Here is a 23,289-nt window from a genome sequence, read left to right on the forward strand (position 1 = left end):
AAGTGTTGAGCCAACTACATTGGAAAGTCTCTCTTCTTTACCATCCGGCGCGCAGTTTCCCTTTACAAAGCTTGAGTATTGTATCTTCAACACCACTCTCTTAGTGTAGGTAAGTGTGACGAGCCCGTGTGAAGTGTAGTGTAGTGTAATGTAATGATCTTGTTTTTGATGATGAGAATCAAAGAAGCTGAAACTACGGAGAGGACCGCCATCCACCCGACTCACTCCGTGAGACATTGCGGAGAGGTGTGGATATTCTTCCATGATTTTGGAGGACAGGCTGGTGATCAAGAACTTGGCGCTGCGACCTCTTTTCCTCTTGCTGGTTATGTATACGGACGTTGACAATTTTTGACATCACCAGGATTCGAACCGGCAACCCGAGCACACAAATGCGTGTTAGCTGCTTTGGATACGAAGGCGAGTACTAAACAACAATGTGCAACTCTGTGGCATCATTTCAGGCGTTCTGCCGACGGCTATATTTAATTAACGTTTTCTTTAATTTTATGTTCGCGTGTATTTCTTCACATTAAAAGATGTGTGGAATTCTTCACTCCTTTTTCGTTACTTGTCATAGTTGATTAATTTCCCGAATTTCCCGAATCTCCTGTGGCGACTGTAACGATGAACGTGTTGCGTTATAATATAAATTATTGTAAATAACATTAATAACATAAAAATATAGCCCTAAAATGTATATAAATGTCTTACAGGATAACGCCGGATGTTCCATGAGGCTTTTCGTGGACAATGCTGTTGTATACAGAGAAGACGCACCGCTAGTATATTGCATCGAAATGCAGTAAAACCTGGAGAGGGTCAACACTCCGTGTAGGTACTGGCAGTTCGTTCTCAATATAAACTAACGCAAAGTATTGCGCATAACTAGGCAGAAGTACACAATTTCAGAACAGTCACGGGAAGCAACCTAAGAAAAAACTAAACTCCCCCCGAAAGACCATGAAGGCTCAACGATACCGACCGGCCGCCGTGTCATCTTCAGCCCACAGGCGTCACTGGATGCGGACACGGAGGTGCATGTGGTCAGCACACCGCTCTACCGGCCATATGTCAGATTACGAGACCGGAGCCGCTACTTCTCAATCAAGTAGCTCCTCAGTTTGCCTCGCAATGGCTGAGTACATCCCGCATGCCAACAGCGCTCGGCAGACCTGATGGTCAACCATCCAAGTGCTAGCCCAGCCCGACAGTTTTTAACTTCGGTGATCTGACGGGAACCAGTGTTACCACTGCGGTAAGGCCGTTGGCACGGGAAGTAGTCACGCCAACAAAATATCTTCCTCAAAGGAAGTAGCTTACGAAACACTCGTTCAACCAATTTGAATATTACTTGTCAGTCTGGGATTTGCAGATTTGCACGAGATGGAAGTTTTAGAGGAAATACAAAGAAGGGCAGCACGTTTCGTTACAGCTTCATTTAGTAGCCTCTCTAAGATCTCAGTCAACTACAGTGGCAGACGCTGCAAGTGAAATTTTGAACGTGGACGAGTCTTCGCATGATGGTTTCCACAAAAGCTCGTACCCATAAAAGCCTCCGAACCGAGACAGCAACGGAAATGATACAACCGAGTCAGACCGATACACGTAACTTCTTTAGCCGCCGTATCACACTGGACGAGTGCTGGGTGTATCACTATGGCCCCCGACAAAGGAGCAAAGCAAGCAGTGGAAACGTGTGGATTCAGCACCGGATAAAGAAACCACTGCGTGACAGGCTTTTCCTGAATGACGACCGTCTGCTTAACAGTCAGAACGCAGACTTGTACGACCACTATTTCCGCCAAGTCATCCATCCACGTAAAAAGTGCGTCGTGTTGAAGTGTGAATATCAAATGAAGGGCTAACACCGTCACGGAGTTTCATTTCTTCGAGGTGATGATTTAACTGTACGAGTACCTCTCGTAGACCGCAGATGACAGCGCGATCGATCTCAGCTAATAAATGAACGTGGACAACAACTTAACCGAATTTAAGAATAAACGGGACCTAGAGAAATACTGCGACTCGCTGCTCATAACAAAATAGATGGCCTTACATTGGTTCTGATCATGAACTTGTTTCTACCGATCAGAGAGTAGGTCAACGCCAAAACATGAAGTCACTGCTACAGATGTTCTGTATACTTGTGTGTGTGTGTGTGTGTGTGTGTGTGTGTGTGTGTGTGTGTGTGTGTGTGTGTGTGTGTGTGTTTACCCTAACAAGTCCGACAGAAAACTCACTGAGAATCCACGTAGATGTGATCGATGATCGTACATTAGTTGCCTCTATGCTTATTATTCCACTTGCAATCAATTCTGTATTACTGCCCAATTTTTAGTACTTCGTTAGCCGATATTTCGGCCAGATAACGTTAAGTGATTTTTAATGGTAAATCGAAAACTGTGGTCTAAATTCAGCACGTAATACTCAATAACTAGAAGTAATCGTCACATGTCGAGTACTTTAATCGCTGGGCCGGCCGCTGTGGCCGAGCGGTTCTAGGACCTTCAGTCCGGAACCACGCGGTTGCTACGGCCTCGGGCATGGATGTGTGTTTGCTCTTAGGTTAGTTGTGTACAAGTAGTTCTAAGTCCAGAGGACTCATGATCTCAGATGTTAAGTCCCATGGTGCTTAGAGCCATTTGAAACTTTTTTTTTTTTCCTCGCTGGGTGAGCTCCACTCAGCCTTCTTAACATTGTAATCACTTACGTATACTCCTAAACGCTGATACTCTGCAAGTTTTATTCCATACTCACAATGGTCTACAGTGGAATGTTGTGCGAAGCAAGTTGGGATCGATGCAGGGAGAGCTGAAATTCATAACCTGTGACAGGAGATCTAATGCTCCGGTATTTTCTTTATAACCGGGAAAAATTCCCTGCATTCATTGGCTATGGCCGAGAGATTTGCATTAATGCATTGTCCTTGTCACAAAAATTTAGATCTTACCCCTCAGGTGTATCTCTGGCGTTTCTCAAAGAAAACAGGCAATTATTTTGTAATCTGGATACGAAAGTGGGCAACAGCTGCAGAAATAAGATGCTGATCAATTCCTCATGCGTTTTTCATGATTCTTTAGGCCGACAACAAGTGATTGTTAACTCTTCTATCTCACTTATCACTCATAAGTCCCATTCCTTTTCTATGCCTTCTTTCTAACTACTTCATTACCACTCATACGCCTCATTCGTTTCTTTTTCATTCACTCAACCTTCTTCATATGTACTTTATCACTCGTATGTCCCATTCGTTTCTTTTTTCTTTTTCTTTGCTTTCTTCCTTTCTTTAAGGTGTGCATAGCAAGAATTAGTAAATCTTTCTTTCCTCATGCCCACAATTTTGAGGCACTAACACATTCTGCGGTGTCTCGACATACTCGTAAATCTTTGGATTCCTAAGGTTATTTAGAAATTTCTTTGTTTCTTGACCTGCTGGCTGATTTATTTCCATTACTATTTACTGGCATGTCGAGTTAAACATTTGACTCCTTCAGCTAGATTTTCGGGGCGTTTTCTTAAGAAGTCACATAGTACCTGAGACAACGGTGTTGTAAACACGTTAGTCCGTCATTGTAATTAAGAGATTAGTGCCAGCTATGGCGTACTAGGAGGTACTGTAATTACATTGACACATCACAGGCAGTGCTAATGGGACAGTAATGGCCAAAGCGTATCAGGAGAAACGACTATTTTTAGAGATGTTATCGTCTAATAAGAGGCGAGAGTGGAATCTCTTCAACACATTACGTTACATTGCGTCATTTATAAAAATTAACTTGAGAAAATCAGGATCATAAAAGTACGAGAGAGTAACTAGTATGCCTCTGCATGATTACGCAAATGAACTCACTCACGCACGTGCTCCTTATCGTCAGACGTAATTGACATAATTTAGGTAATTGTTATACGTATTGAGCACATCCCAGAAGTAAAGTAAATTTTAAATATGTTTAGAAAATTTTGGGTATCATTTTGCCAAGCTGAATTGACACAGTTAATATTACTAAAGCTTAAAACTCAAAAGTCAGTGCACATAATGAGTTATATCACGATTACCGTATATGAAGTATAGGACGAAGGTTTAGAATCTCAGAGGTATTTTAAGTATTTATCTATACAATTGTTATTCCTTGCATCTCATCTAGAAACGTTCTGCAGTGTCATCTAGCAATATTTATTTCGTAGCACTAATTAAAAGCCATTACTTACAATTTCAATCTTAAGTGCAGGAAAAGTCATTTGAAACAACTGCTCAAAGAATTAGCAACTGTAACACTTAAATTTTATGAGGTGGATACCAATACTTCAACACAGGATCTACTGCGCTCACAAGGACACAGATTTGCGGTAGTGTAGGCAACAGCTTGACTGCTAGTGGGAATGATTAGACAGCACCAATTATGAATACAAGAACACTCTATTGGGCACAAATAAAACCATGATAAGCTTTTACTTGTTGTCAATATGCTTATTAAGTTTGCGGTATGTCTTTAGGCATAATAATAAATATATGGCTACACCAATGAAAATCTGTCAGCTCATTACTCACACTGTAGTTAACCTTTACTTTAAAGAGAATGCGGCTCTTAATAAATCTCTTGTGGCATTGTTCCATAGAGATTCTCTTAAAACTTCATAATGGCTTGTGTTGTCTAGAGTGTGACATGAAAGTGTCTTTTCAACCTCTACTCTAGTCTTTTTCCTGGTTATTGATCATTCTGGTCGCAAATGTTTGGATTTACTGAATTTAAAAAACCTTTTCGCATTTGAGCTCTTTGTTATAAAACTTTATAGCCAAGATATAAGCAAAAACATGCTAAGTATTTTTAGATTTTGCATTTCATCTTGTAAAAAAAATATAATACAGAACTGGTAACTCCAATTCACTAATATATAATACTCACAGCCATCTTTAAACAGTGAAGGAAAATTAAATTAGGAGATGCCTTTCTCATTTAAATAAAAGTTCCTTTGACATTTAAATTTCCAAATTTAAATTCTACTTTCTCAATTAGAATTTCTAAAATGGAATACGTGATAGACATTAACATGCATAAAAGTAATTTATTATGATAGAGATTTTTTTTATAGAGAGTTCATATTGCAGTTGTAGCAGTAAACAATGAATTACTATTACATTTAATTGTAATAATGCCACATTTCTGGAGTATAATAGTCTGGCAGTGGTGTTTTATCAATACTAAAATTTGATTTTTTTAAAGTGAAATAGAATTTTAAACTTCTATTAAACTGTGTAACACAAGTTTTACCTTTATTTATGAAAAAATGCTTACTTCTTGTACAAATAATTTTATTCTTTCATAATTAATTCTGAAGCTTTCGTTTTTAGTATTGCAGAACAGTTATTACTCTCGTTTCTTAGAAAAATATACGCTGGTGAGATGTTGCTGAAGTTATTTAGCGTAATACCCGAGGTTATTTGGAGGAGAAGATGTACACAGAGTATTATATGCAGTGTCCATATTTATATCAGATTCAGTGTGAATATAAAATACTATAAGTTATGTAGATTATAATTGTGTAGTAAGCTCTGTGTTAAACATTATTTTTGTAATTCAAAGGCTGCTTTTCACATAACTACATCTACATACATACTCCGCAATCCACCATACGGTGCGTGGCAGAGGGTACCTCGTACCACAACTAGCATCTTCTCCCCCTGTTCCACTCCCAAACAAAACGAGGGAAAAATGACTGCCTATATGCCTCTGTACGAGCCCTAATCTCTCTTATCTTTGTGGTCTTTCTGCGAAATGTAAGTTGGCGGCAGTAAAATTGTACTGCAGTCAGCCTCAAATGATGGTTCTCTAAAGGTCCTCAGTAGCGATTCACGAAAAGAACGTCTCCTTTCCTCTAGAGACTCCCACCCGAGTTCCTGAAGCATTTCCGTAACACTCGCGTGATGATCAAACCTACCAGTAACAAATCTAGCAGCCCGCTTCTGAATTGCTTCTATGTCCTCCCTCAATCCGACCTGATAGGGATCCCAAACGCTCGAGCAGTACTCAAGAATAGGTCGTATCAGTGTTTTATAAGCGGTCTCCTTTACAGATGAACCACATCTTCCCAAAATTCTACCAATGAACCGAAGACGAATATCCGTCTTTCCCACGACTGCCATTACATGCTTCTCCAACTTCATATCGCTCTGTAATGTTATGCGCAAATATTTAATCGACGTGACTGTGTCAAGTGCTACACTACTAATGGAGTATTCAGACATCACAGGATTCTTTTTCCTGTTCATCTGCATTAATTTAAACTTATCTATATTTAGAGTTAGCAGCCATTCTTTACACCAATCACAAATAGTGTCCAACTCATCTTGTATCCTCCTACAGTCACTCAACGACGACACCTTCCCGTACACCACAGCATCATCAGCAAACAGCCGCACATTGCTATCCACCCTATCCAAAAGATCATTTATGTAGATAGAAAACAACAGCGGACCTACCACACTTCCCTGGGACACTCCAGATGATACCCTCGCCTCCGATGAACACTCACCATCGAGGACAACGTAATGGGTTCTAATGCTTAAGAAGTCACAAAAATGAAACCTAGAACAGTGTTGCCTTCATCCTGAAATCAGGAAATTTCTTTCCACGTGTCGTGCTGTTTACTAGAGTGGCACAGACAGGCGGACGTCAGACTTCTGGACGTCACCAGTCACGCCAAACAGCAGAAAGTAGTCCAGGCAGGCGAATACGTCTGCAGCGCTGCGTCCTCGTGTCCGGCCAGCCAAGGCTAACAGCTGTAATACTCTGCCGTGGATTTCTTTATGGCATTAGTATAATTCACCGTCGATTAAAGCTTGAAAAAAAAATTACTGCGTCTCAGCCCATAAAACATTTATTCGCAGGTACGATGCATTCAATACTGTCAACTAACTACTAATTTTCTGCATTCGTAGTGCTTGTTTAAAATACACCTGTTTTCCTTGCAGAATCTCTCTCTAGAACGAATTCTGCAGCGAAATTTCCAACAGCCGCAGCTGCAGAGTTTGAAGTATCTTACGGCAGCGTATGAGTGTAGATATTATTTCTGCGTCTTGCCTCACGACAGAATCCTCACAAAAAAGGCATTCAGACTTCCGAGTATAGTTTCTTTTACGACACTCAACAGACACAGATCTGTCACGGGTTGGTTTAGAATCAGTGAACTACGAGAATATGTAGAAAATCGTTAGTGCGACTTTTGTGTGTGTGAAGATCTATTTCAACTGTTCGTTGGGTGGATCCTAGGTGATTTGCACTTGTAAGCCTGCTGATCTGCACGTTAAGGAGCTAGTCTAGTTGATATGTGGGTTGCTGGAGATTGTATGGTTGAGTGAGTCTGGGATGAGACACAAAACTAGACAGTTTCTTTGCAAAAGACGTAGAGCCATCCATATAAAGTAAGTTAGGGAAATCTGCTTACGAAAGGTGGGTCGGAGTACAGCAATAAGAGTACACTTCCGTACCCTACGATGGTAGGATCCCTTATCATTTAGCTACAATATAGCAGGTCAGCAACTGGAAGCAGTGAATTCCATAAATTATCTGGGAGCAGGCATTAGCAGTGATTTAAAATGAAATGATCATATGAAGTTGATCGTCGGTAAAGCAGACGCCAGACAGATTCATTGGAAGAATCCTAAGGAAATTCAATCCGAAAACCAAGGAAGTAGGTTACAGTACGCTTGTTCGCCCACTGCTTAAATACTGCTCACCAGTGTGGGATCCGTACCAGATAGGGTTGATAGAAGAGAGAGAGAAGATCCAACGGAGAGCAGCGCGCTTCGTTACAGGATCATTTAGTAATCGCGAAAGCATTACGGAGATGATAGATAAACTCCAGTGGAAGACTTTGCAGGAGAGACGCGCAGTAGCTCGGTACGGGCTTTTGTTGAAGTTTCGAGAACATACCTTCACCGAGGAGTCAAGCAGTATATTGCTCACTCCTACGTATCTCGCGAAGAGACCATAGGGATAAAATCAGAGAGATTAGAGACCACACAGAGGCATACTGAGAATCTTTCTTTCCACGAGCAATGCGAGACTGGAATAGAAGGGAGAACCGATAGAGGTACTCAGAGTACCCTCCGCCACACACCGTCAGGTGGCTTGCGGAGTATGGATGTAGATGTATTAGATGGTAAATAATACCAATGGTAAATAATACTACTGTGTCACCTAACGCAGTTATGAAACCCTCTGCCGTCTACGCCTGCGACTACAAGCTGGCGAATGGCGGCGTTAGCTCTTGCGGCTGAACGGCACATTTATACAGATTTATCGACTGGCAGCGACTTTCACTGGTCCGCCGTAACTGTACCCTATTCGGTGATTTGAGGTCTTTGAGGCAGACAATGGGCAGCGATGTTCGAACTGGGCATACGTGGAAAGTAGAGTCGGTGAAGGAAGGATGAAATTTCATCAACTATATTTGATGAAAAGTGGCGGAGAGGTGGCGGAGTACAGTTGCCGAGTCGCCCCGGACGTTGCAGTCCGATAGATTGCAGACCGCATCTTAGTGTGGGATGCGGCAGTAACAGCGCAGATCAAACGCATACGTAGAGACGCGACAATGCTTCTGCAGCACACCAAGCGGCCAGTGAGCCAAACTGCTGGATGTGATATCCGATGAACGCAAACAGTATGGTTCGTATGTTCTGATTTGTAACTTGATTTGCGTAAAAAGGAGCGCATGTAGAGCAATAAATTGTAGCAACAACAAGAGGAAGGTATCACATTTACGATTCTTTAGATTACCTAAGGGCCCCTAGACAGTGGATTACTGGACTGTTTAATTGCGTTTTTCTTGAAACCTACAGACGTTGACGGAAGAATAACGTTATAGTTTGAAGAATTGAAATGGATAGCAAATACCTGAAGTCCCACTGCAGAAAGACTATGTAAATCTGCACAACAGCATGAAGGCTGTTCGCTCTGCTTCGAATCGAACCAGTTCTGAACCCATAAAATACGGAGCTGGTAGGGAATGCAGTATTTATATAGCTAAACTTTTCGGATAAGCCCCTACAAATACAGCTAAAGAGAAAGCTACCACATAGGCGTGGTAATAAATCGTTAAAAGCAACAGATCTGTACCTCGATTCAAACGGAACCGACTCCGCATCAGACCACAAACGTCATAATTTTCACCGTAATCGTTTTGCTTATGTATGTTACAAACTTTGTAGAATGATGATGAAGGATAAATGTGTAACTTTGAGGTAAGGAGCCCTGCATCGCAAACGAACGCGTCTAGTTATAAGCGAAAACCGTTCTGGTACCTACGACAGCCCAATACATGTACTGATACTGTTGTTGCTGGGATTGGAGGGTATGCAACTTTCAGAGGTGATAGTACGGACCGAAACAAGAAAAAACTCCGGTAAACATGGGCTGTAAAATACGTATCTGAACGGGTATAAGCATTTGTTCATCTTCGCTACTGCGAAGCACATCTCATCTACTGAACAAGTGCTCATACCTCTTAAGGTATCCATTTTAGAGACCATGTTTACTGGACATTTTTTCTTGTTTTGGTCCGCATTACCACCTCTGAAAGTTGCCTACCTACAATCTCAGCAACAATAGTACCAGTACATCTATTGAGCTGTCAGAGATACCGGAACAGTTGTCTACTGTAACTTTCGACTTTTTCATTTTTCGATACAGGGACCCTTACCTCAAATTGATACATTTATCCTTGTCCATCATTCCTAAAAATTTGTAACATCATTATAGAATTGCGCTGTATATACAAAGCGGTTCTAGGCACTACAGTCTAGAGCCGCGCGACCGCTACGGTCGCAGGTTCGAATCCTGCCTCGGGCATGGATGTGTGTGATGTCCTTAGGTTAGTTAGGTTTAAGTAATTATAAGTTCTAGAAGACGACCTCAGAAGTTAAATCCTATAGTGCTCAGAGCCATTTGGACCATTTGTACTTACAAATATTTACAGGTGCCGATGTCTATAACTTTGATGAGCTGTAGCGTCATTGGATAACGTTTCCGGGCTTGGGTTTCTGTGTAAAACTTGTTCTACTAAGTCCTCTCTACAACCTCTAGAAGTGTGTAACATGAATTGTGAAACATCCTGTATACATGTGAATTGGAAAGTTGAATGAAGTTCTAGATTGTGCAAATCCTCAGACTCTGTGCAAAATTCTTACATGTCAGAGAATATGACTATCACAACAATAGTTAGCAACAGAAATATATGCTACTTATGTAAAATATACTGTGTTTACATTCTCTTTCTCTCACCAGGATAAGTTTCACTTATTTCTCCATGACCACATTATAGTTTATTTTTTATTTATTTACACAGTTTACGTCCATATTGGGCCACTAAAATTAAACACTCTACAGTAGAGTCTACAATGAATAAGTTTAGATCTTAGCAATCAACGGTTTCTTCCTTTCCCAAAACTTCTTCATTGGAAGGGATCTGGTTGGTCTCGCAGATATGATGTAAATCTTCCGTTGTGATTTTCTGAATGTCAGTCGTATGAATTAATTTTTCAGCAGCAACTTCTCTTCTCTTTGTTCAATATGATGTTTGTTAATATTCATTTCATTTAGATCCACTTGTGCTTCCTTAATCCAGTTTTTTGGTGTTTTTTGGTGTTTCAGGAGTCTAATATTCGGTAAGTGAGAAATAGGGCCAAAACATTCAACCCTTCTTTCTTGCACTGTATTCACAGTGGGTTCACTTTCCTGATAAACCACCAAATTGGTCCAGAGTCTTCACTGACCATTTATTTGGTGTTTTTTTTTATTGATAATCGTTCGAAGTATTCTTCTATCAAGTTTCTGCAATTTATCAGTTGTTACTTGACCGTTTAGTTTAAATAATGTTTCATTTGCATACGTTGCCACCGGTTTGAACAACAACGCCGAAGTTTATCATTTATTGAAAGGGATGGTTTTTTGTAAGTTGCCACTGATTCTCTGTGCTCTTTGTAGTTTTGATGTTCTACTATCTGTTTCATTGGCATCCGAAGTAATAATCTCACCAGGATATTTAAATATTTTTACCGCCTTAGATTTTTCAGCACTGTGGAGTATAACGTGGGATGTGTCAGCTGGGAAGGGGGCATTTTGTTTGTTTCCTTAAAAGAAATTCTGTTACTCCACCTTTGTCCATAATTGTTCTAGTTCTTCAAACCGAAACATTGCTTCCTCGATATTGTTTGCTAATAACGCAAAATCACCTGCAGATGCAAGACAGTTAAGTCGAATCTTTCTTCCAATCTTAACAGACGGTGGGCATATCTTGTTCCATTCGCGCATGACTTTCTCCAGCACACAATTGGAAAGTAATGAAGACAATTCGTGTCGAAGACAAGTTCAAATCTCTAAAGGTTTCGAGACTTGATTCCTGAATCTTACTCTAGATTTAGTATTTCGAAGAGTGACTGTAACGAAGTTGACAAGTTTCTGATGTAAACCAAATTCTGTAAGGACACACAGGAGGGACTTACGATGGCTACTGGTATAGCCCTTTTTTAACTCGACAAAGGTAATCACTAGTTTCCTGCTCCTGATCATATGATGTTTCATTATCCATTTAAGAATAATAATTTGATCAGGATAGCTTCGTCCTGGACGAAAACCTCCTTATATTCACCTAATTAACGACCAAGCTGTTCATGAATTCTGAAAGACAGAGCCTTGGAGAAAGTTTTGTAACTGGTATCCGGCAAGAATATACTCTCGTACATGATGATTCGGATCTGATCTATCTCTTGTTTTGTGCAGCGGGTGGACTATTGCAACATTCCATTCCTCAGGCAATTTGTCAGTATTCTAAATGTCATTAAGATGTTGATGTAAATTCAGAATAGTTCATACATTTGCATATATCCAAAGTTCTGCCATTAGTTGATTCTCATCTGCTGCCATACAATTCCGAAGCGAATTAATCGCTGGTTGTACTTCATCTGGATGTGGGGGTTGCAACTTTTTCTGGATGCGTTTTATTTCTCGGATAAGGGCCAAATTCCAAATAATTCACAGTTTCCGGGCTATTTAGTGGCTGTTTGAAGTATTCAGCCAAAATCATTGGACTGTCATCATTGTTATGTGCTACCTTTCCATTCACATGCTTCATTATAAGAGTAGGTGGAGTATATTTCGATTGGTACCATGTAAGTGTCTGATAGTAATCTTTCCTCTTATGGCGACTGGAGTCTCTTTGATAGATTTTAGTGAGTTCTGATGAAATTTCTTTTGACCTTTCTAATTTTTTTAACCGCGGATAATCTAGCATTGATTATTTCCTCCCTTCCTTTGCTGGTCACTTAACCAAGCTTTATGCCTGCAGATGATTGCCAAATCGCATTCCTCATTCCAACAAGTCTGTTTCTTTCATTTCTGTAAGGGAGCAACTTCTACAGCCAAATCTTTTAATCCATTGACAGCTGCTAATAAATTATCACTTAAAGGTGTTCTAGATCTCTCATAATAAATGGGATTATTAATAATGTAACTAGGATCATAAGTTCTGTTCCTATCTCATTTTTCCTTGTAGATGTCAGTTTGATTCACTTGTCAGACAGCTACATGCCAAAAATTAAAATCAATGTCGACACCACGGAGGAATTTAACATTATAGATTTCTTTATGAAATTTCCGATTTATAGCCAGTCTTCGTATTAACGTCTCCAAGTAGAATTTTACTACTAGCGTCCGGTATGATTGTTAGCAATTGGTCACGTTCATCCCAATTTTTTTCTGTTCCATCCTTATTAGTTCTATTTTTAATATTAGTAGGAGCATGAACATTAATCAGTGTGTAGGCACGTTTTGCCCTCTACATCCCCCTCTAGTACCATGGAAGTCAGTCCCTGATGTCTTAACAGATGTCCTATCATACTATCCCTTCTCCTTATCAATGTTTTCCACATATTCCTTTCCTCTCCGATTCTGTGCAGAACCTCCTTATTCCTTACCTTATCAGTCGACCTAATTTTTAACATTCGTGTCTAGCAAAAATGGCTCTGAGCACTATGGGACTTAACATCTGAGGTCATCAGTCCCCCGTGTCTAGCACCACATCTCAAATGCTCCGATTGTTTTCTCTTCCGGTTTCCCAACGTCCATGTTTCACTATCATAAAATGCTGTGCTCCAAACATTTATTCTCAGAAATTTCTCCCTCAAATTGAGGCCTATGTTTGACACTAGTGCACTTTTCTTTGACGTCCTGCTTGTTCCGTCCGTCATCGGTTATTTTGCTGCCTATGTAGAAGAATTCCTTAACTTCATTTACTTAGTGACCATCAATCCTGATGTTTTCTCAAGTTCTCATTTCTGCTACTTCTCATTACTTTCGTTTTTCTTCGATTTACTCTCAATCCATATTCTGTACTCATTAGACTGTCCATTTTACTCAGCAGATCATGTAATTATTCTTCAGTTTCATCCAGGGCAGGAATTTCATCAGCGAATCGTATCATTGATACCATTTTACCTTAAATTTTAATTCAACTCCTGAACCTTTCTTTTATTTCCATCAATGCTTCTTCGATGTACAGATTGAACAGTAGGGGCGAAAGACTACATATCTGTCTTACACCCTTTTTAATCCGAGCATTACGTTCTTGGTCGTCCATCCTTATTATTCCATCTTTGTTCTTGTACATATTGTATATCACTCGTCTCTCCCTATAGCTTACCCCTATTTTCTCAGAATTTCGAACGTCTTGCACCATTTTACATTGTCTAACGTTTTTTCCAAGTTGACAAAGCCTATGACCGTGTCTCGATTTTTTTAGTCTTGTTTTCGTTATCAACTGCAATGTCAGAATTGCTTCTATGGTGCCTTTACCATTCCTAAAGCCAAACTGGTGCTTTATAAAGCCGTTGTCCTCCTGGCTCGATCGGGTCCTGATCAGTATTTTGAAACTCGGTGATCAAGCGTCTGACCGATGTCAGGGTTTAGAGTTCCAGATGTGATCTGGAAGAGCGATGGATGAAACGTGGAAGGATAAAAAATGAGATTGGTGGGACATGTGTTGGTCCGCGAGAGCTGTTTTATCTCGCTAAAGTCCGCCAGCAGAGCTGATGGGGGCCCCAACTGTTCACTAAGTGGGACGCGCCAAGCAGGAGAGCACATCTCCTCCTGTTATTTCACTCATAATTGTTTGTTATGTTTGTATATATTCCACTATCATTGAGGTCTCTTGATATTTTACTGACACAGGCGTCTTAAAACTTCTTTTCTATTTCGTAAATTTTGCAGAAAAAAAGTTGAAAACAAACATCAGTTCTACTGCACGTATGACGTTATGTAGTGGCGGAGTTTCTCTCCATCAGGAGCGCTTGTGTGTGTGAACTGCCGGGCTGTGACAAGTTTCAGAGCAGTGCCCTCAGTTGTCCGCCCGTCGCGTGAGACTGTTGTGCAAGGAGGCGTGCTGTATTCCACGCAGGAGGAGACATCTATACTCTGGTACTGGGCCGATCGTTCCCCTTACCTCATCAACAGCACAAACACTAAAGTATACTACACACTACGTGTTTCCATAAGAGTTAGCCACACCAACAAAATACTCCATTGGAATATCGCTAAACAGACACGAAGGGAGAAATCCTTGGCAGATTAGTGGTAGAACGACACGTGGATTAACAGCCAAAAGACACATTTTTGTAGCTTCGTCTGCACTGTACCTTATCAGGGGAAGGTAGCTTAAAATTTAACTACTTCTGAAGACTACAGAAGAGCTTTTGCGCCTAGTATTTTTTACTATAGGCTATTGTCGCATTTGTCTTAATAATGATGATCGGATTCATTTAAATTTCCAGTATCCTCAGATCTGTCAAACAAAAAATACTAGCTGAGTCTTATTTTGCATAACTAATCTGACACGCACATATGATAAATATAAAACTGTATACGATACCTAGTATAGTTGCAGAGCAAGCCGCCAGTGCACGCTGCTTCCGTAAGCCACTAATATATACACATTACAAAGTCAGGAGTTACAATGAAGCGCCGAAGAAACTGGTTTAAGCATGCGTATTCAAATACAGAGGTATGAGGTATGTGAACAGGCATAATATGGCACCGCGGTCGGCAACGCCTATATAAGACAACAAGTGTCTGGCACAGTTCTTAGATCGCTTGCTGCTCCCTAAAGGCAGGTTATCAAGATTTAAGAGACTTTGAATGTGATGTTATAGTCTGCGTACGAGCGATGGGACACAGTATCCCCGAGGTAGCGATGAAGATGGTTTTTTCGCATACGATCATTTGACGAGTGTACCGTGAATATCAAGAATCCGGTAAAATTTCAAATCTCCGACATCACTGCGGCAGATAAAAGATCCTGCGAGAACGGCATCAACGATGACTGAAGAGAATCGTTCAACGTGACAGAAGTAAAACCCTTCCGCAAACTGCTGCAGATTTCAATGCTGGGCCACCAACAAGTGTCAGTGTGAGAACCATTCAACGAAACACCATCGATACTGGCTTTCGGAGCCAAAGGTCCACTCGCGTACCCTTGATGACTGCACGACACAAAGCTTTACGCCTCGCCTGGGCCCGTCAACACCGACATTGGACTGTTGATGACTGGAAACACGTTGCCTGGACGCGTCTCATTTCAAATTGTGTCGAGCAGATGGACGTGTACGGGTATGTAGACAACCTCATGACTCCAGGGACCCTACATGTCAGCAGGGGACTGTTCAAGGTGGTGGAGGCTCTGTAATGGTGTGGGGCGTGTGCAGGTGGGGTGATTTGGGAGCCCTGATGTTTTGTAGATACGACTCTGACAGGTGACACGTACGTAAGAATCCTGTGTGATCACTTGCATGGATTCATCCCCATTGTGCATTCCGACCGACTTGGCCAATACCAGCAGGACAATTCGACACCCCACACGTCCAGAATTGCTAGAGAGTGGCTCCAAAGACACTATTTTGCGTTTAAAAACTTCTGCTGGAAAGCAGACTCCCCAGACCTGAACATTATTGAGCATATCTGGGATGCCTTGCAAAGTGCTGTTCAGAAGAGATCTCCATCCCCTCATACTCTTACTGATGTATGGACAGCCCTGCAGGATTCATGGTGTCAGTTCCATCCAGCACTACTTCATGCATTAGTCGAGTCCATGCCACGTCGTGTTGCGGCACTTCTGCGTGTTGCGGGGGCCCTAGACGATGTTAGACAGGAGTACCAGTTCGTTTGGCAATTCAGTGTGTAAATGAGTGTGACGGATGATGTGAGAAGAAGCCGCCGTCGCCGTCTATATGTGGTATATGAAGATGATGAATTCGTTGCGTTAAAAGAAAACAGTTACAAATGTAACATCATAGTCAGTATATAAGGTTAGAACATGACTGGAAGAGAAAGTCGCGGTTCACACCACCAACACATTTTCTTCAGTCTAGATTGTTTAACCCTTGCTTTTTTTGCCATATTTGACTATAGGGAGGGAGCCGTTTTCGGGCGCCCGGGAACACAGCCTCCGCATCCGCTGCTGTACTGGTCTTGTTGCGGGATGAGCCCATCGGGCGGTGTAAACATCGCTGCGGGATAGCTGTTCCAATGAACATACCGATGAGCCAAAACATTATGACCACCTGTTTCACAGGTTTTGTTCCACTTTTCAGACACAGTATGGTCCCGGCGGATGTTCGAGTCCTCCCTCGGACATGGCTGTGTGTGTTTGTCCTTAGGATAATTTAGGTTAAGTAGTGTTTAAGCTTGGGGACTGATGACCTTAGCAGTTAAGTCCCACAAGAAATGGCTCTGAGCACTATGGGACTTCACTTCTGAGGTCATCAGTCCGCTAGAACTTAGAACTACTTAAACCTAACTAACCTAAGGACATCACACACACCCATTCCCGAGGCAGGATTCGAACCTGCGACCGTAGCGGTCGCGCGGCTCCAGACTGTAGCGCCTAGAACCGCTCGGCCACCCCGGGCGGCTAAGTCCCATAAGATTTCACACACAAAACAAACAGACACAGTACAACAGACATCTTGCTTTGCTTGTATTCTACAAATCTTTGACAGGATTTCAAAAGTAAGTGGTACCAGATGTCCTCGCACACGCCAAGCAATTCCCACAAATTACCGGATGGTGAAACTTCCTGGCAGATTAAAACTGTGTGCCGAACCGAGACTCGAACTCGGGACCTTTGCCGAGTTCGAGTTTCGGTCCGACACACAGTTATAATCTGCCAGGAAGTTTCATATCAGCGCACACTCTGCTGCAGAGTGAAAATCTCATACCGGATGGTGGTTTACGGGCACGCAGCTGGCACCCAATGTCTGTTCCAGTGGGTACAGATCAGGCAAATTTGCTGGCCAAGGCATCAATCTGAGTTCACCGTAATGCCCCTCAAACCACTGTAGCACGATTCTGATCTAACAATGCGAACAGTTATCCTGCTGGAAGATGTCATTTTCGTAGGGGGATGAAGCGACGCAGGTGGTCCGCAATGATGTTCACGGAGTTCACTGCTGTCGTGATGCTTTCTGCTGCCACCCGAGCTCCCATGGAAGCACAACTCTGTGTACCCCATAGCATAACTCTGCTCTTACCGGCCTGCATCTGTGGCGTGGTGCAAATTTCAAGCAGTCATTCGCCTGGGTGGTGGAGTCTAAAGACCCAACCATCGACGTGGTGTGACAAGAAATGCGATTCATTCGACAGGCGACACCAGCATTGGTACTCCGTCGTCGGATTTGCCACACATCGAGGCCTGTCCGGGATTCACAGTGAGGGATCCTCCAACCTCTATGTTTTGAAATAAGACGTGGTTGTCCAGCACCATACGGCCTACTCGTTATTTCACCATCTTTCAACCACTTTCCATAGCTGCTCACGACTGTAGTGCGCCAACAGACGACCAGCCTCGCTGTTTCAGAGATTTTCGTTTCCGGACGCAGCGCCACAGCACGTGTCCTTTGTCGAATTTGCTTGTATCAGTGGATGTCCGCATTTGCGGCCCGTATCTTCGTCATAGTGACTGCCCATTCGTTTCTCTCCGCTTCTATTCTTTCCTTATTGCGTTACGTGTCCGCAGCACCATTAGGAGGCTTTCAACCGAGCGGTAGGCAGTGGTCGTCAGGCTGTATGTCTACGGCAGATATGAAGATGTTCGAAATCTGAACGATACCGATAATCATTATGAAAAGACAAATGCGACAGTACGGTGCAATAAAAAAGTATTTCATTAATCATTTGCCGCAGACGTATCTCCACCTAACACCATCTCAAGGTTTCACACTATTGAGTCACCTTTCAACATATGCGTGCCCTCCAGTTTCTCCCTTTCCCGCACACATGAACGCCAGATGTATTAATGTGACTTCTGATTAATAAAATGAGGAGTATCACTTCCAATAATTCGCAAGTTCTACAAAATATTTCAAACTGGTCGTAAATTACTCACTGTGTTCGACATTCTTACAAGAAAAGACTCTCAACAAATTTTTTTTCTTCGTACATCGATATTGAAACAGGATGAAGGTGGGACACAGCAGGTATAATTTTTATTAAAAACGAAATTCCTCCAGCTGTACTTCAGATTTTATATTTACTTCGCTACTAGTTTCGACGTTGCGTCAACGCAATCTTCAGGCCCGTACACTTTGATGAAATCAGTTGCGTGTGACTCAGTCCAGCAGTCCGCGGTGAGACCAACACGCGCTCCACAAGGATGGCCATGACGCAGCGTCGAAACTATTAGTGAAGTACATATAAAATCTTAAGTACAGATGGAGAAATTTCATTTTAATAAAAATCACAGCTAATTAGACGCTCATCATCGACGCCTCCTCAGATTCGGGCTGACACTTGCCTCGTTTGCTGAGTGGGTAGTGTGACCTTTCACCTTTCCTCGTCGTATATCCTACTAATGTGTGGGTGGTTCGTATTTACAAGTGTGGCCGCTTTCTGATTTCGTAAGGACCTGCTGCGATGTGATAACACAAGAACCTCTTACACTTTTCTTTATACGCTAACTATATGTTTTTGTGACGTTCATAAACAGTGAACGGCAGCACGAAACGGATCGTGGAAGAAGTGTCGATTTACTCAACGACACGTAGAGCTTGTACAGACAAGTAAAACGAGTGTCGTTCAGAAGAATATAGGTATCCCGCAATTTCGGCGATAGATTCTTTTCAAGTAGGCTGTGTTTCCTTTTTTTTACGTAAGCAGTAATGGTGACCTTACACTCAATAAATGTGTTTAGTAATTTATCTGCATTTACATCTAAATGAATACTCTACAAGTCACCTGGCGGTGTGTGGTGGAGGGTACTTCTGGTACCACTAACTGATTCTCCCCGTCCTCGTCCATTCCCAAACGGCGCGTGTGAAGATTCACTGTTGATAAGCCTTCTGTTAGTTGCAATTTCTCCAATTTTCTTGTCTTGGTCATTCCGTGAGACGTATATTACCCGACTCTTCCTGGAAAGTTCTCTCTCGAAATTTCAGTAATAAACCTCTCCGTGATCCACGACGCCTCTCTTGTAACGCGTGTCACTGTTTGGTGAACATCTCAGTAACGCTGACGCGCGGACTAAACGGTCCCGTGACAAAGCCTACCGCTGTTCGTTGGATCTTGTCTACCTCTTCTGTTTATTAATCCAACCTGGTAAGAGTCGGAGATTGAGGAACAATACTCAAGAATCTGTCGAATAAGTACTTTGTAAGCCTCTTCTTTAGTGGCTGAATTACATTTCTTTAGGATTCTTCCTAAGATTCTCAGTCCGGCATCTGCTGTTCCTATTATTTGTCTTACGTGTTCATTCTACTTAAGGTGGCTCCGGATAGATACTCATAGTTGTTTTACTGTTGTTTCCAGCAATTTTCCATCAATAGTGTAGTTGTAAGTAGTGAATTTATTTTCTTACGCATGGACAATACACCATGACGAAAAAGAGCGCTTCAGCTATATGATAAATAGTGCAACTAGTTTCATCGCGTTAGAACCAGATCTTCAGGGATACATCTCTTTATTAAAAAGAGCAATACGTGTAAAGATCCCACTTTGGTTACAATGAAGTTGAACTCTACGCGAAATTATACAGGAAAATTACACTGAAGCGCCAAAGTAACTGGTATGCGTATTCAAATACAGAGATATGCAAACAGGCAGAATACGGCGCTGCGGTCGCAACGCCTATATAAGACAAGTGTCTCGAGCAATTGTTGAGATCGGTTACTGCTGCTGCAGTGGCAGGCTATCAAGATTTAAGTGAGTTTCAGTGTGGTGTTGTAGTTGGCGCACGAGCGGTGGCACACAGCATCTGCTAAGTAGCAATGAAATGGGAATTTTGCTGTACCACCACTCCACGAGTGTATCGTGAATATCAGAAATCCGGTAAAACATCAAATCTCCGACATAGCTTCCGTCGGAAAAAGATCCTGCAAGAACGGGACCAACGACGACTGAAAAAATCATTCAGGCTGACAGAAGTGCAACCCTTCCGCAAATTGCTGCAGAAACATTCAACGAAACATCGTCCATACGGGCTTTCGGAGCTGAAGGCCCACTCGTGTACCCTTGATGACTGCACGACACAAAGCTTTACGCCTCGCCTGGACTCGTCAACACCGACATTGGACTGCTGATGACTGAAAACATGTTGCCTGGTCGGACGGGTCTCATTTCAAATTGTGTTGAGCGGATGTATGTGTATGGGTATGAAGACAACCTCCTGAATCCATGGACACTGCATTTCAGCAGGGGACCGTTCAAGCTGGTGGAGGCTCTGTAATGGTGTGGGGGGTGTGCAGTTGGGGTGATATGGGAACCCCTGATAGGTCTAGATGTGACTGACAGGTGCCACGTACGTAAGCACGCTGTCCGATCACCTGCATCCATTCATGTTCATTGTGCATTGCTATGGACTTGGACAACTGCAGCAGAACAATACGACACCCCTCATGTCCAGAACTGGTACAGAGTGGCTCCAGGAACACTCTCCTGAGTTACTTTCGGTGGCCACTAGACTCACCAGACATGAAGTTGTTCAGAAGAGATATCCACCCCTCGTATTCTTACGGATTTATGGACAGCCCTGCAAGATTCATGATGTCATTACCCGCCAGCACTACTTCAGACATTAGCCGAGTCCATGCCACTTCGTGTCACGGCAGTTATGTGTGGTCACGGGGACCCTACACGATATTAAGCACGTGTACCAGTTTCTTTGGCTGTTCAGTGTATATACTTTCCTTTATTTCATTACTGGGTTCAAACGCTGACCGGTAGACGACCCAACATTCTCTGTCCAAATGTGATAAAAGTGTTCAACCGTCAATAGATCGGTAGCGACGTTAAAATAGGGCAGAATGCACGGAAAATAACTCGGATAAAGGTAGTCTAAAATAAGAAAATAAAGGTAAAGCAGATGGATGTAAAAGTGTTAAGCACATATGTATAGCTGATGAAAACCTACGATCACAAATCTCAGAAACAGAGCCTGCATAATTGTATGACAGGGAACGAAGGTCAATCCTAGATAAACTGCTGCTTTCAAAATAGATCGTCATAGAGATAAAAAGGACTGGGGAAGGAAAAAAAATATTATATAGAGGTTTCCAAGGCGTAACGTGGTCGTAACGACATGAAACAGGACCTCCATAAGTTTTACCCTTGACATCTTGGGTTTTCGGGTGTTCTGCCAGATATCAGCGTCGTACTTGCACGATATTTCGGTCACGTAGCTCGTGACCTTGATCAGGTGCGACCTGAGACTGCTCCAGGAGTGGACCTGGTCCAGTATTTATGCTTATGGCCTCCCCCCTCCACCAACGGCTGTTCCTCTGTGGTCCGCGCCCATTCCCTGCGACCTGCTGGAGCGTTGCTGCTCCGTTTTTCATCCGCTGCGGTTCTAGGTGTTCCCTCTGCAGTCCGCGCCCACCAAACCCGCTCCTGGGGGCTTCATCTACAGTCTGTGTTACCAAGCGTTCCACCTGCGGTCCGCGCCCGCTCACCACGACCTGCTGGAGCGTTGCCACTCCGTTTTTCGTCCGCTGCAGCTCTGGATGTTCCCTCTGCGGTCCGCGCCCACCAGTCCCACTTCTGGGTGTTCCATCTTCGGTCTGGTGCGCCTGGCAGTCCGTCAGGGGCTCGTTTTCCATCTCCATGTCTCTGGTTCTTCTGTTTGTGTAGTGTTGCAGTTGGCCCCGTTGCCCCTTTAACAATTCCAGAGCCGGATCCCAGGCTCTGCTTAGCTGGTACCCTGTGTCACAGTTCATAAGATCGTCAGCCATTTTAATTTCTATCGATTCTCTTATAACACTGTCGCAAAATCTGGGTGTTTGTGCTAGAATCTTGGTATCCTCATACTTCATGGCATGATCTAGTTCTAGACAGTGTTCAGTAATGGCTGACTTAGTCACCTGTCTTAATCTAGTGTGCCTCTGATGTTCTTTGCACCTGATCTCCACAGTTCTTGTCGTCTGGCCAATGTAGGACATGCCACATTGACAAGGTATATTGTAAATCCCTGGTTTTCGTAACCCCATGTCGTCTTTGACACTCCCCAGCAGTCCCCCGATCTTGATGGATGGACAGAAAACACACTTGATATTGTGTTTACGGAGGATCCTACTGATTCTGGCAGAAATAGAGCCAGCATAGGGCAGATATGCCACCTTCTTTGCTTCATCTTGGTCTTCTTCAGGAAACTGAGGTTTAGTGGCTGGTTGGAGTGCCCTCTCAATTTGTCTGTCCATGTATCCATTCTTGGAGAAAACTGTTTTGAGACGTTCTACCTCTATAGGTAGATTCTCTTGGTCTGACAGGGCCCGTGCTCTGTGGACCAAAGTCTCCAGAACCCCATTCTTCTGTGCAGGATGGTGACAGCTGTTGGCCTGCTGATATAAATCAGAGTGTGTTGGTTTTCGGTACACACTGTGGCCAATTGATCCATCTGCTTTCCTCTGGACTAGTACATCCAGAAATGGCAGCTGGCCATTCTTCTCCAGTTCCATGGTGAACTTGGTATTAGGGTGGCATGAGTTAAGATGTTCAAGAAACTCATTGAGCCTGTCCATCCCATGTGGCCAGATCACGAAGGTGTCATCCACATACCTAAAGAAGCAAGTGGGTTTAAATGTGGCTGTCTCCAATGCCCTCTCCTGAAAACTCTCCATAAACATGTTGGCAACCACAGGGAACAGTGGGCTGCCCATAGCTACACCTTCAGTTTGCTCGTAATATTGGTTTCTGTACAGGAAATACGTGGATATCAGTGTATGACTGAACAGGTCCAACAGAGAACCGTCAAATT

General features: G+C 42.7%; 1 pseudogene; it reads right to left on the minus strand.

Annotated features, from left to right (window-relative positions):
- Positions 1-1,154: 1,154 nt before the first annotated feature.
- On the minus strand, positions 1,155-1,272 carry LOC126420029 (5S ribosomal RNA; annotated as a pseudogene).
- Between the last annotated feature and the right edge of the window lie 22,017 nt (positions 1,273-23,289).

Source organism: Schistocerca serialis, chromosome 9, assembly GCF_023864345.2.
Source record: "Schistocerca serialis cubense isolate TAMUIC-IGC-003099 chromosome 9, iqSchSeri2.2, whole genome shotgun sequence".
NCBI lineage: Eukaryota > Metazoa > Arthropoda > Insecta > Orthoptera > Acrididae > Schistocerca > Schistocerca serialis.